General features: G+C 47.6%; 2 pseudogenes; both read left to right on the top strand.

The window, feature by feature from the left end:
- Positions 1-5,324: 5,324 nt before the first annotated feature.
- On the top strand, positions 5,325-9,037 carry LOC129629737 (zinc finger protein 384-like; annotated as a pseudogene).
- Positions 9,038-10,984: 1,947 nt separating this feature from the next.
- LOC129630262 (branched-chain-amino-acid aminotransferase, cytosolic-like) lies at positions 10,985-13,127 on the top strand (annotated as a pseudogene).
- Positions 13,128-13,346: the final 219 nt, after the last annotated feature.

Here is a 13,346-nt window from a genome sequence, read left to right as displayed (position 1 = left end):
CCCTATGAGCTTCCCTGGAGGGGACGTCTCGGCTGACTGCCTGTGCTCAGCCCCCACCGCCCTAGGGCCCCCACGCTCACTGCTCCCCCCGTAGCCCCATCCCATCCCATTGTCATCCCCAGAACCACAGGGCTGAGTGTCAGGAGTGACAGATGTGCAGCTCAGATGGCCACTCACCTTCTAGGTCCCTAAAACTAGGGCCTTTCAGTTTTAAAACATTTATTTGGAAACAGTCGAAAACTTAAGAAAATGTTGAAAATGGAAAAGGTATCTTATTTTCTTTGAACCATTTGAGAATAAGTTACTGACCAGATGCCCATCATCCCCCTAATGCTTCTGTGTGTTCCTTTCAGATAAGGCATTCTGCATGTCCACAGCTCCTCCATTGAAATCCAGAAGTCAGTCCTAATTGCTAGACCTGAAGGAAGTCCAGTTAGTTGTCCCAATATTGGCCTGAATGAAAGAATCCACATCCACTCCACAACATGTGCTGCATTTACTCAGCAAATCTCTCAATGCCCTCCCACCTGGGACAGTCCCTGGTTTCTCCTGGACTTCGGGGACCTTGATTTGGGGATTACAAACCAGTTTCTGTGCAGAATGTCCCCCAAAGTGGCCATGTAATTTGGGGTATGCATTTGGAAGGGATATCCCTGAAGTGATGATTGGTCCTTACTGCATCCTCTGGGCCTCATGTGAATCTTGCTCACCCTGTCACTGCTGGTGTTCATCTCCATCACTTGGTTAGGGTGTTCCCAGCCAAGCTTCTCCACTATAAAGTTACTCCTTTTCTCTTTGTGTAAGTATTTTAGGGCGCGGTGCTTTGAAGCTATGCAAATATCTGTTTCTCATCAAACTTTGTATTAACTAATTCATTAGTCTCCCTAATCTGCTTACCTAACTCTCAGAATTCATGAGCACTTTACTCTCATTTCCCCGTTCTAGGATCTCAAACATCACCAACTTGCCCCCACATGCCCATACAGTGTTCACCCCATCACCAAGAGTCACTCTTCAACTTTATGGTTTACCCTTCACCCCATGGTGGTTGGTGTAAATAACTGAGTTCCACGCACATCATTAACCTGCTCTTACCCACACAGGCTGTCCCCACATGAAGCACACTCTTTAGACTCACTCACCCTCATTCATCCAAATTCTGCACAAAAGGGCAGCACAGTTAGTGAACATACTTTAGGGTTAGGGGTCAGGGCTTATAACACCCTGGGCTGCTAAGGGATGTGCCACCCCTCAACTTCCCCAGGAAACACGCAGAGCTCTGGGCCTGTCCAGGTCTCCTATGGTCAGCAGAGCCTGGGTGCTCGGCAAGGAGTTATCTGTGTGGCAGCTGGTCAGATTAGAGGCAGGACCGTGGTGAACAGGTTGCATGAGGACCTTCACGGCGTTTTCCTCCTTCCCACCTTTGCAGACACTGGGCTCTATCCTGAAAGTCCTAGAGCCCTGACTTGGCAGCTGCATCATGTCTGTTTTGGAGAAAATGGACTGAAGTGTCTGGAGCTGACCCTTGACAAACAAGACCTGCAGAGGGCCACCTATGTGGGGTCAGAACTGTGGGTGAAGGCAGGAGGCTCCTCCCCCTACCCTCCTCCACTCAGCACCTGGGGGGACGGGGCTCTGCCCTCAGAGTCCTGCCAATCAGGCTGCCTGCTCAACCACTTCTCTCCCTGCTTCCTGGCTTGACCCAGGCCCCTCTGAGAAGAGGAGAGTTGGCCCCACAGTCTGTCTTGCCAGCCTGTCTGTAAAAGGCCATGGACGCCAGTGAGAGGCTGTGCCCAGGTGGAGTGTCCTCTCTCTCTGTCTCCCCTACTGAGATCAAGACACCATGGCTGTTCCAAACTGCTGATGGCAGGTGGAGAGGACTGGAGGGAGGTGAAGAGTGGAGCTGGCTACTCCTGGACATTTGGAGCTCCAGGAGTGTGGGGATTGGGTGCAGGGTGCAGTGTCAAGCTCCAGGGTGCCACCCCTGTTCCTCTTTGTCCTCATCTTCCCATGGCCCCCGGAAGCAAAGAGCTGTTTCCAGAGCTCCCAGCCAGTCAGGGCCAGAGGGCCAACGCAGCAGTGGGTCTGCCTCTACTACCACCCACCCTGGTCTGGAGAGAAAGGAACAGAACAGAGGGTGCTGGTGTCCATCCCTTAGGGCTGCTGTAACAAAGTACTGCAAGGAATTAGTTCCCTGGTGGTGCAGTGGGTAGGACTCTGAGCTCTCACTGCCTAGGATGCAAGTTCAGTCCCTGGGTGGGGAACTAAGATCCCACAAGCCATGTGATGCAGCCAAAATAAACAAAACCCCCCAAAGTTCCACAATTTGGGTGACTTAGAACAACAGGAATTTTTGATCTCATGGTCCTGGAGGCTGGATGTCAATCTAGGAGTGGGCAAGGCCTGAGAGCACCAGGGGAGGATCTGATTCAGGGCTCTCAGCTTCTTGGAGTTCTTGTCTTAGGACAGTATAGCTCCAGCCCTCACAAGGCATTTTCCCTGTGTGTATGTGTGTCCAAATTCCCCCTTTTTACACCAGTACCCCTAGGGTTAGGGCCAACTTGAATGATTTCATCTTGACTCATTTCCATATAATGTCATAGTCATAGGTACTGGGGGTTAGGACTTCAACACATGAATTTCTGGGTTCATCATTCAACCTGTAACAGTGTTCTTGTCTCTGCCAGCAACCTCCCTCTCCCTGCTGGCCCCAGATGCCATGGCCCTTCCTGGAGCAACCCCATCAGGCTTACTGGGGACTCCAGGCAGAAGACCCCACCCCTCCTGGCTGCAGGACTTAGGTCTGGGGCTGGAATCCTCTGCCCAGTGAGGGCTGGGAGGAGACTGTTCTGGGGTTGGAGGTGCTGAAGTATTAAAGGTGCTGAGCCAGAGGGCACCTCTCCGGGGTCTTCAGGGTCCCCTATGACCTGGACAGAAAGCACTTGCAGCTCTAGCCCCCCAAGGGGAAAGGAGGGGAAAGCCCCTCCTTCTGTCTGAGACAGGCGGCCCCCTATGTACAGCTATGGAGCCCTGGGGTGTGGTGGGAGCATCAGCAGAGCTGTATCCATGTTGGTGGGGCCAGAGGGCCCAGACTGTGTCCTTCATATCCAGAGAGTGGAGGGTGTGGATGGAAGTGAGGTGCAGACACCATCAACTCTAACCCAGTATAAAAACACTAGCATGGAGCCACCCCTTGGAGCCACCCCTGGGGAGTCCCAGGTCAGTGTGTGCATAGGCAGGGCTTCAAGTGAATCTGGGCCCCTCGGGGTTAGACCACTGGGAAGCCTGTCCTGTGTGGCCAGTGATGGTGTTCATTGGACTCACATGTTTGGACCTTGAAAAGTGAAAGTGAAGTCTCTCAGTCACGTCTGACTCTTTGCGACTCCATGGACTGTAGCCTAAGAGGTTCCTCCATCCATGGAATTTTCCAGGCACGAGTACTGGAGTGGGTTGTCATTTCCTTCTCCAGAGGATCTTCCCTACCCAGGGATTGAACCCGGGTCTCTGGCATTGCAAGCAGATGCTTTTACTATCTGAGCCACGAGGGAAGCTTGCTTGGACCTTGGTGGTGCCCAAGTGAGAAGTCACCCAAAGCTTCGTGGCTGTGGTTGTGGTGAGCCATGCCCCCCATACATGGGCCCCAGGGCACCTCTGTGTCATCACCTGAGCAGGATGCCACCCTCCGACAGCCGTGCTGTCCCAACCCAAGCTCAGGGACACAGGCAGGAGGGCAGATTGCGGGTGCGGCTCCTGTGGGACATGTGGTATCGGATGTGGGCATGGGACCTTCATCCTTGGGTTTTGCCCCAGGCTTCTCTTTACCTTCTCACTAGAATTTCAGCAGGACCACAGGCAACCCTTGAGTCTGGGGATTGGGCAACCACCCTCTGTGGTCGTAAGGGAGTAATGACTTATGGTCACCCTCCTGCTCCTGGTTTCGCCTTGGCAGATCTAACCAACTTGCATTGTGTATGAGTATCAGGTCAGTCGCTCAGTCGTGTCTGACTCTTTGCTACCCCATGAACTGCAGCATGTCAGGCTTCCCTGTCCATCACCAACTCTCGGCGTCCACCCAAACCTATGTCCATTAAGTCGCTGATGTCATCCAACCATCTCATCCTCTGTCATCCCCTTCTCCTCCTGCCCTCAATCTTTCCCAGCATTGTGTAGTTCTGCACTATTTCCTATTGGAAAAAATCCACATGCGAGTAGATCCGAGCAGTTCCAATCTATGTTTTCGAGGGTCAACAGTATTTTACAAAAGCATCCCTGGTTAAGGTGTTCTTCCTCAGGGCGCAGAGTGGTGCTTCTTACAGAAGCCGTCACAGGGGTCCTCCTACAGAGCTGTGCGTGCACACAGGGACAGGCCAGTCCCACAGCCAGTGCCCCTGTGTTCTTGCTCGAAAGAGTATTCTTATGTTGATGCTGTTGGAAAAAATCGACACACTGAAAAGTGTGTGTTAAAACTCACGATATTATTTAAGTTTAAATGTGGTTTTTACACCAAAATGAGAATATATTAAATTTTTTTTCTGGTTTTAATGGAAGTAAACTCATTAACAACTTTTCCTTTTTGTTGTGAAAGTCACAGTTTAATAGGCAGTATATTTGTAATACTACATAAAGTGAGTCTCTTTTGTAAACATGGACATCCTACACTAAGTGAAATGCGTAAGCATATCAAGTTTTGTTATTACAATCAGAATTTGTTCAAGGTCACTTAACACTCAGCTATTAACTGTGAACCCACATGGTCCGGGGTCTTTTCCAGTGGAAGATTTCTAAGCACCATCACAAGCTTTCTGTACTAACCGATCTGTGTGTGCATGTGTGCTCAGTCGCTTCACTCCTGTGGTCTGTTTACATTGTCCTTTTTTTAGGTCTACTTTGTTAATGTGTGTGTTTACCAGGAAACCATCGTTTTTATGAGTAAATCATCATTATCGTCTAGGTTTCCAATTTGAAGCAGTGGATTTCTCTTATTTGAAGCAGTGGATTTCTCTTATTTGACTTTAATTTTTCTTCTCTTTCTGGTTTTCTACAGAATGTCACAATTGATGAGCACATACTGATACATTATTTTGAACTGCAATCCATATTTTATTCAAGTTCCCTTCCTTCTGCCTTTTTATGTTCCAGGATCCCATCCAGGGCGCCACATGACATGTGGTCATCGTGTCTGTTCAGGCTTCTCTGGGCTTGTACAGTTTTCGAGACTCCCTTTGTTTCGATGCCCATGACCCTGTGGAGGAGGACTGGGCAGGTCCTTTGAGGCTGTCCCATACTGGGATTTACTTGGAGTTTCTCTCACGATTAGACGGGTCATGGGTTTTGTGGAAACAGATCACAGAGGTCAAGAGCTTCCTCACCACTTTATGTCAAGGGAGCAGGCCCTCAAGACACTTATCACTGTTGATGTTAACTTCGGGCACCTGGGTGAGGTCCTTTGTCAGGGTTCCCACTGTGTGTTGAAGCCTTTCCTGACTGCTCCTGTTAATCCTGACCACTCTCTTTTCTGAGTTTCCTAGCTCTGATATTCAAATCACAATGTAGTCGTCTGCCTCCTTCCTGTAGTATCTGTTCTCTGGGAATCATGTATCTACGAGTCTCCAGAAAGTTGATAGTTTTGAGGAGAAAGCAATATTCTGCTGTCCCTCCTGCCCCTGGCTTAGCCCTGGACTCATGGTAGGAAGACGATGTGATTAAATCAAGCTTCTGAATCAAGTCCCCTTAAACTGAGTTCCCCTGCTGAGTTTATGACCCTGCTTTCTATCCTTTCTTCTTCCTTTTCTTGTCCCATCTGTGCTCCCCTCAGGACTGAGAAAGATCAAAGAAAAAGGGAGGGGAGGTTGAAACCAAACAGGACTCTGCAGGGCCCTCCCAGGTACAAAAGACCCTCTATGTCCCCCGTTTCTTGTTTGTAGAGAAAGGTTTATTCTCCTTGGCCTTTCCTGAGTTCCAAAGAGCAGACGTGTAGTTCCTAGTCAGGAAAGAGAGAGAATGCACGCAGGAAGGAAAAGCAGACCCAGATGGTCTTAGAGGAAACAGCCCTCATAATTGCCATTTTTAATGTTTGTGTGTTTCACCGGTTTCTGTGTCATCAGAGGCAAAACAGCTAGCAGAGAGGAGATGAAGAGGTTGGAGTTAATTGTTATCTTGTGATATTTCTTAATCATAGTTTTGAAGGTCAGAATATCTCTGGGTTTGCAATCCTCTGGCCAAGTGGTCCACGGCTCGGGGGTAGGTGAGCTCACCTTGCGCTGGAGAAACAGCCTGACTCTGTATGTTAATGATGAAACCCGCAACAGCACTACGAGTCATCTGACCCTGGGGTGGGTGTTCAGTGGGCACAGGGTTGAGGTCAGAGGGGACAAGAAAGTGGGTGAAGTTTTGGATAGAGAGGTTAGTCATGAACTTGGCACGGGAGCTCAGTTTTAGGGGACATGGTTTCATGGAAGGTTGCTTCCGAGAACAGAGATTAAAGGGGGACTGCAGCCGAGGCGAGGGAGACACAGGGATTCTGGTGGTGGGAGAAGAAGTTGTAGATCAGAGAGCTACGGAAGAGTTTGGAAGTTTGGCTGATGTGGAGGAAGGAATTTCCCTCCACCTCTTCTGGCTGGTCTTAGATTTAAGTTGATATGAAAACAGATTAACAGGAGAAGGTCACATAAAGGTTTAATAACAGATATACTTGGGAGAGACCCAAGAAAACTGTGTAACTCTCCAAAATACTCTAAAACCCCACCTTTTCTTTTTTTCAGAGATAATGCATTTATAAACACAGAAATGGTTACAATGGCCATATGAATGGGTATATATACATATATGAATTTTTATATATAAATCTGTGTCTGGAAACTGACTATGGGTCTTAGGAAGGTAAGTCCAGTCATCGCATTTCCCCTAAACGCCCCCTTTTCTTCAGCCCCTCTTGTGTGGTTTCACAAAGAACCCACAGCTCCTTGGACTGGGAATGGGGAGATAGAGTACAGGGCCTCAGCTGGCAGAGAAGGGGAGAAGCTCCAAGGAAAACCATAACCCACACTTCTAAGCCCCCTTGACCACTTTGGGGATCTCCTTCCCCTTGGCAATCACGTCTAAGGCCTTGCCCCTTTACAGATAAAGGGCATCTGACTCCCCATCTCCTTCCAGCATTAGGTAGGAAGTTAAGTGAGATCATGAGAGGAGGACAACGGCTCCCAGGGATGGGGGTACTGGAGGAACCTCTATTCTTTTGCCAGCAAGAATAGAACAGGAGGCTGCTTGCATTTAGGGGTCCCTCTTATCTGACATCTGGGAGGACCAGCCTTTAGTCCTTTCTCAGCCTGAGTTTGGAGCTTTATGAGGGTAAGGAGAGAGCTAGTGCCCATGCTGGAAATGTCTCTGTGAGGTCATTAGCGAACACCTTCCCTGAGCACCAGCCTCCAATTTTAAAACCTTTGCTTAGGTGGGGAGGCTCCTCGATTACACCACCAGCTCAGAACTCTGCCCATCAGGAGGGCTGATGTTCCTTCCAAAGAGGAGTTGGGAAGAAGGATGGTATCCTGTCAACCAAGGCTGTGCCTGTGGCCCAGGGAGATGGAGCCATGGTCTGTCAAGAAGAAGAGGACTTTTCCCACTAAGAGGAGTTGGGGAAAGAAGGGACCAGGACTTCCTCCCCTTCTTCCCAGTGGACAGCAGCACAAGTCTCTATAAGCTCGCCAGGTGCGCCACCTGGGTGGGGCTGCAGGTGACAGCGAGGCAGATGTCCTTATGATGCTCCACTGTCTTATAGGGGTTTAGGTCAAAGGGACACTGGGATGGAGGGTTGGGGCTGCTGTCCCCACATCCCCACCTTTCAAGACTGCCCCAGGGGACTGTTAGTTTGGTGACTGGCTACTGCTGCTGTGGCAGCTGTGAAGCCTGGGGCCTGGCATGGGCCTCAGGACAGACTGAGAACGTGATTTTCATTAACAAGATGAAGGATCAGCTGTTGCCAGAGAAGGCTTGTGGGCTGGCTCTGCCCCCTTACCCCACCTTGCTGACAGTGCCTGCCTTGGTGTCCCTGCTCTTGGACATCAGCATGCACACAGAATCCAAGTCAGACCAGCCAAGTGTCCATTACACAACATTATGGTGTTCCCTGTGCCATCAACAGATCTGATGACCCCTGGAGTCTCCTGTTCTCAGAGGTGGAAAAGAGAAGTGAGTCAATCAAGCATCCTGGTTTGCTTATCACATCCCTCTCAGGCTCCCTTGTGACCACAGCCTCGTCGGCTCAGACCTTCCCCATTTAGCTCTCATGACTGTCTTAGCTCTTCCCCCAGCTCACAAGCCCTGCAGGTAGTCCCTGACATTGCTAAGAAGGTAGCGTTGACCCCAGCAGAGGAAGGAGGTGGTGGTGGAGCTGGCACTGTGGCTGCCTCTGGGGCTGAAAGAAGAACCAGGCACTGGAATCAGGGCTGCCTGAATGGCCCGTATGTCCTTTCCCCTAAGGATGAGGATGGTCATCAGAAAGACAGCAGACCTTCAGGTGCTGGATGTGCTCTCTGACTTTCTACTCAGGTCAGAGATGCAGATCCACTCCAAGTCACTCACTGGGGCCAAACCCCACAAGTGCCCACCCTGTCCCAAGACCTTTGCCAATAGCTCCCACCCAGCCCAGCACACCTGTAGCCACTCAGGTGCTAAGCCCTACAGTTGTAATTTCAGTGGGCAATCCTTCTGCCAGCGCTCTCACCTCCAGCAGCATACCCAAACCCACACCAGGGACAAGCCGTGCAAATGCGCACACCCAGGCTGTGAGAAAGCCTCACACAACTCCATCCTGTAGAGATGAAGCCCCCAGGTGCCACAACTGTCACCAGGTGTACACAGTCGCACCCTCACTGGAGGGGCACCTGTCCACACACACAGTGAAGTAGCCCAAGGTGCACTATCTGCACCCTATGTGTTGGAAACGTACTTGATGAAACACATGCACAAACACAAGTCTCCTGATCTCCAGCAGCAGGTGCAGCAGTGGCAGCGACAGTGGCGGCTCAGACCTTCCCGTTAAACATGACCTTCAGCTACAGACAAAAGAGGAGGTGTGGGGGATGGTGGTTTGGGACCTCAAAGGGGAGGAAGGCAATTCACATGCAGATGGAAAAGCAAATGTTTGGTAAACAAATTGTTGGGCTGCACCTGCAGGCCTGTGTGCCCTGTGCTTGCCCAACCTCAAGACAAGAGAAAAAGCCTGGAGTCAGAGATGGCCACAGAGACATCAGTGGTTTAATGGATGAGGGATCTTACATATGTGAAGTGAAGCCCTGGAGCGACACCCCACCACAGTGGTAGAAGGCAGGCAGGGCAGGGCAGCAGTCTTCCCTGTCCGGGAGGAGTGAAACCATGTATAAGCCCCGTTTTCTTGTTTTTTGAGGTTAAGGCTAATTCAAGAGTTAACAAGTGGGGAATGGGAAGATGTGGAAACAAAGAACAGCTGTTGAGGTGTGGAACTGGTAACAATTTAGACTATAATTCCACCACATAGAAGAATGACTGGACTCCAAGTTCCCTAAAAGATACAGATAAAGGCCTGACACACATGCCCAAGTTGTTTTTACAGGAAGCAGACTCTCTCCTGACTGCAACACTGTAAACCTAGACAGGTTGAAACCTGAAGGTTGATGATGCTTCAAACTTTACCTTGATGCCAACCAATCTGAAAATTGAACATGGGTTGCTTATGCCCTGCTCTGTGAACACTATAAAACTCCTCACTAGCCCCTCCAAGACACAGTCTTGAGGTCATTAGCCTGTTGTGGCCCCCTTTGCCTGGCTCAAAGCAATAAAAGCTACGTTTTTCTACTTCACCCTAAACTCTCTCTTGTTTCTATTCGGCACCAGTGAACAGAAGCTGAGTTTTGTCAACAAGTCTTGATAAGCACAGATTAAAAACCAGTAATACTTTAGGAAAAAAAAATTCAACTATATTTATCAGCTTACTTAGTCCTATATAATTAGTTTTTTTTTTTGGACAGTGTTATGAAATCAGAGTTTCCATTAGACTTTTAAAATATCTTGCCTAGGTTAGCAGTATGATTTAAAAGTTATCAGAAACATCCTTTCAATGACTCTTCTTTTTTAAAAATTTATTTGCTTATTTATTTAGTTTTGGCTGCACTGGGTTTTAATTGCTGTGCTTTCTCTGGTTCTGGTGGCTTCGCTTGTTGCAGAGCACAGGTTCTAGGTGTGTGGGCTGAGTAGTTGGGGCACATGGGCTTAGTTGGTCCACCTCATGTGGAATCTTCTTGAACCAGGAATCAAACCTATGACCCGGCATTAGTAAGCGGATTCTTATTTACTGGACAGGCAATGAAGTCCTCTGTGACTCTTTTTGAAGATACGGCAGTTTTGCAAAGCATCAGCTTAGCTGCCTATGGATGATAAAAGTCTTAAAAAGGCAAAGGTTAAGATCTGATTACAATTCTTCTTGGCAAAGAAGCTTATCCAAGTTGTGACATGCAAAATTTTAAGATAACTAAAATTATAACATTATACCAGGACATATACAATTTCAGGAACTTTAAACAATTTCTAGTATGTATATTAATAACATTTATTCATATTGTATAATCTGAGGAGGCTTATCATTCATTTGACAATGCTTTCTGTGCAACTTAACATACCAAGAAATTATAGTCAATTTTATATATATATACATACGTATATATATATATATATATATATATATATATATATTTTAATCCCCCTGAGATGCCTCAGGAGCTCTCTGAAGCATCCCAAAGCTAGCTGAAGTCAAAAGAACTGTCAGGTAGTTAGTATAGGAAAAATGAGTCCAAAATGGTGGTGACTAAAAGACAAACTGAGCTTGTGGAGCAGGGCGCAGCCTGTCGCCGCCGCTCTCCGCTGCCGCGCGCCCCGGAAGGCTCCCCATGGCCAGCCCGCCCCCCCCCCGCCGCCGCAGCCCTCGTCCCTCAGGACTGCAATAATCGATGCTCCGCAGAAGGTACCGGAGAAGGCGGATCCAAAGAGGCGGTGGAGACTTTCAAGGCTGAAGATCTAATAATCACACGAGCCACCGTTTTAAAGGAAAAACCAGATTCCAGTACTCCCGTTTTTGGAACGGTTTTTACAGATCACATGTTAACAGTGGAGTGGTCTTTGGAGCTTGGATGGGAGAAACCACGCATCAAACCTCTTAAAAACCTCTCACTGCATCCGGGTTCATCGGCTTTCCACTATGCTGTGGAATTATTTGAAGGGTTGAAGGCATTTCGGGGAGTAGATAATAAAATTCGTCCGTTTTGGCCAAACCTCAACATAGATAGGATGTACCGATCTGCTATGAGGGCAACTTTGCCGGCGTTTGACAAGAAAGAGCTTTTAGAGTGTATTCAGCAGCTTGTGAAATTGCATCGATGAGGAATGGGTCCCCTACTCAACATCTGCGAGTCTATATATCCGTCCTACGTTCATTGGAACTGATTCTTCTCTGGGAATCAAGAAGCTGACTAAAGCCCTGCTCTTTGTAATCTTGAGCCCAGTGGGACCTTATTTTTCCACTGGAAGCTTTAATCCTGTGTCCCTGTAGGCCAACCCGAAGTATGTAAGAGCCTGGAAAGGTGGGACTGGAGACTGCAAGATGGGAGGGAATTATGGCTCATCTCTTTTTGCCCAGTGTGAAGCAGTGGAAAATGCATGTCAGCAGGTTCTGTGGCTCTATGGAGAAGATAATCAAATAACTGAAGTTGGAACTATGAATCTTTTTCTTTATTGGATAAATGAAGATGGAGAAGAAGAACTGGCAACTCCTCCGCTAGATGGCATCATTCTTCCAGGAGTGACGAGGCAGAGCATCCTGGACTTGGCACACAAGTGAGGTGAATTTAAGTATCAGAGAGATACCTCACCATGGATGACTTGACCACAGCTGTGGAGGAGAACCGGGTGAGGGAGATGTTTGGTTCAGGCACCGCCTGTGTTGTTTGCCCTGTTTCGACTATACTGCACAAGGATGAGACTATACACATTCCAACTATGGAGGAATGGTCCTAAGCTTGCAAGCCGCCTCTTAGAAAAACTGATTGATATTCAGTACGGAAGAGAAGACAGCGACTGGACAATCACGGTAGCCTGAATGGACAAGAACGGGACGTGTGCGCTTGGGACAGACTGTAGCATTTGAATTATGGGAAATGTCTTTGGCTACCTGATTTTAGTTGTGCTGTTGTTCATATTATCTGCGTTACCAGGGCGATTGTTTCCTCATGCCAGAGAAGACGAATCGCAATCGTCCAATGATCTTTTCTAAACTTGCTCCTAGAAGTTTTCCTTACCTTCTCTAGAGAGTTGATTTTGGAAGCCATATAATTGTAGAATTTTCCTCCATAATCTTAGTGCCTCCCTTAGGGCTTCATTCAGATTTAAAAAAAAAAAAATGTTTATTCTTTAGCATAAGTTATGTTCTGCTTCTCAACCAATGAGTGTCTTTGTGTTTGAAAGCTAATCTGAGTACATTTCATAGGTACCGTTTCCCGGGCCACATCTCCATTCTCAGAAAAGTGTGTTGTTGTTGTTGTTTATAAATCAAGACTTAGAGAAACTGGATTTCTTTCCCTTACATTTCTTTCCAGGTCTCCTAAGTCCTCTTAGGGAGAATCTCTCCTCCTTCCTGATATCACAGTCTGCACCAGGCTCCACTGGTACATCAACAAGACCACCCCCCCTGCTGTCTCCAGATTGTGCTGTGATTCGTGGGCAGGGTTCACTACAGGACTGAGGGTCTTGTGCCTTATAGATCTTTGCATCCCCTAGCCTGGCCCATAGTAAGGGATGAATGAACATTTAGCTTCTATAGAAGTGTACCTTCTTTGTTTCTATATTATGAAACCTCTTTACTAGAATTTGTGATTGATTCTGACTTTGTCTATATTTACCTCACGTTGTCTTTAATTTCCACGGACCGCCAAGTCATTAGAGATACTCTGATTGTAGTTTGTTGGAGGAATGATTTCTTATTTGAAGAGTGTCTGGGAATTAAAGTAATAATTCTAAAAAGATGGTGATATCATATCAACAAAATGGAAATGACATGTTATATGTTATATGTCAAATACATAAATGCTAAAGTGTTAAGTACAAAATAAATCATATTTAGTTTTTTGGTAGAAAGAAAAAAAAATAAAAAAAAGACAAACTGAAAAACCTGTGAAAGTGGAACAAAAGAAAATTTGTGGACTGGCTTGAGAACTTCAGGTGAAACAAACACACCCCCTTCTTGGCTAGCCCTATTTTCATAGGGCAAGCTCAAGGGGGAAGAGACAAACATATAAAAGGAGGAAGCCAAGATGGATTGGGGCCAC

The sequence above is a fragment of the Bubalus kerabau genome, chromosome 16 (genome assembly GCF_029407905.1).
Source record: "Bubalus kerabau isolate K-KA32 ecotype Philippines breed swamp buffalo chromosome 16, PCC_UOA_SB_1v2, whole genome shotgun sequence".
Lineage (NCBI taxonomy): Eukaryota > Metazoa > Chordata > Mammalia > Artiodactyla > Bovidae > Bubalus > Bubalus kerabau.
Note: the sequence above shows the minus strand (reverse complement) of the source record. Positions and strands in the feature narration are given on the sequence as shown.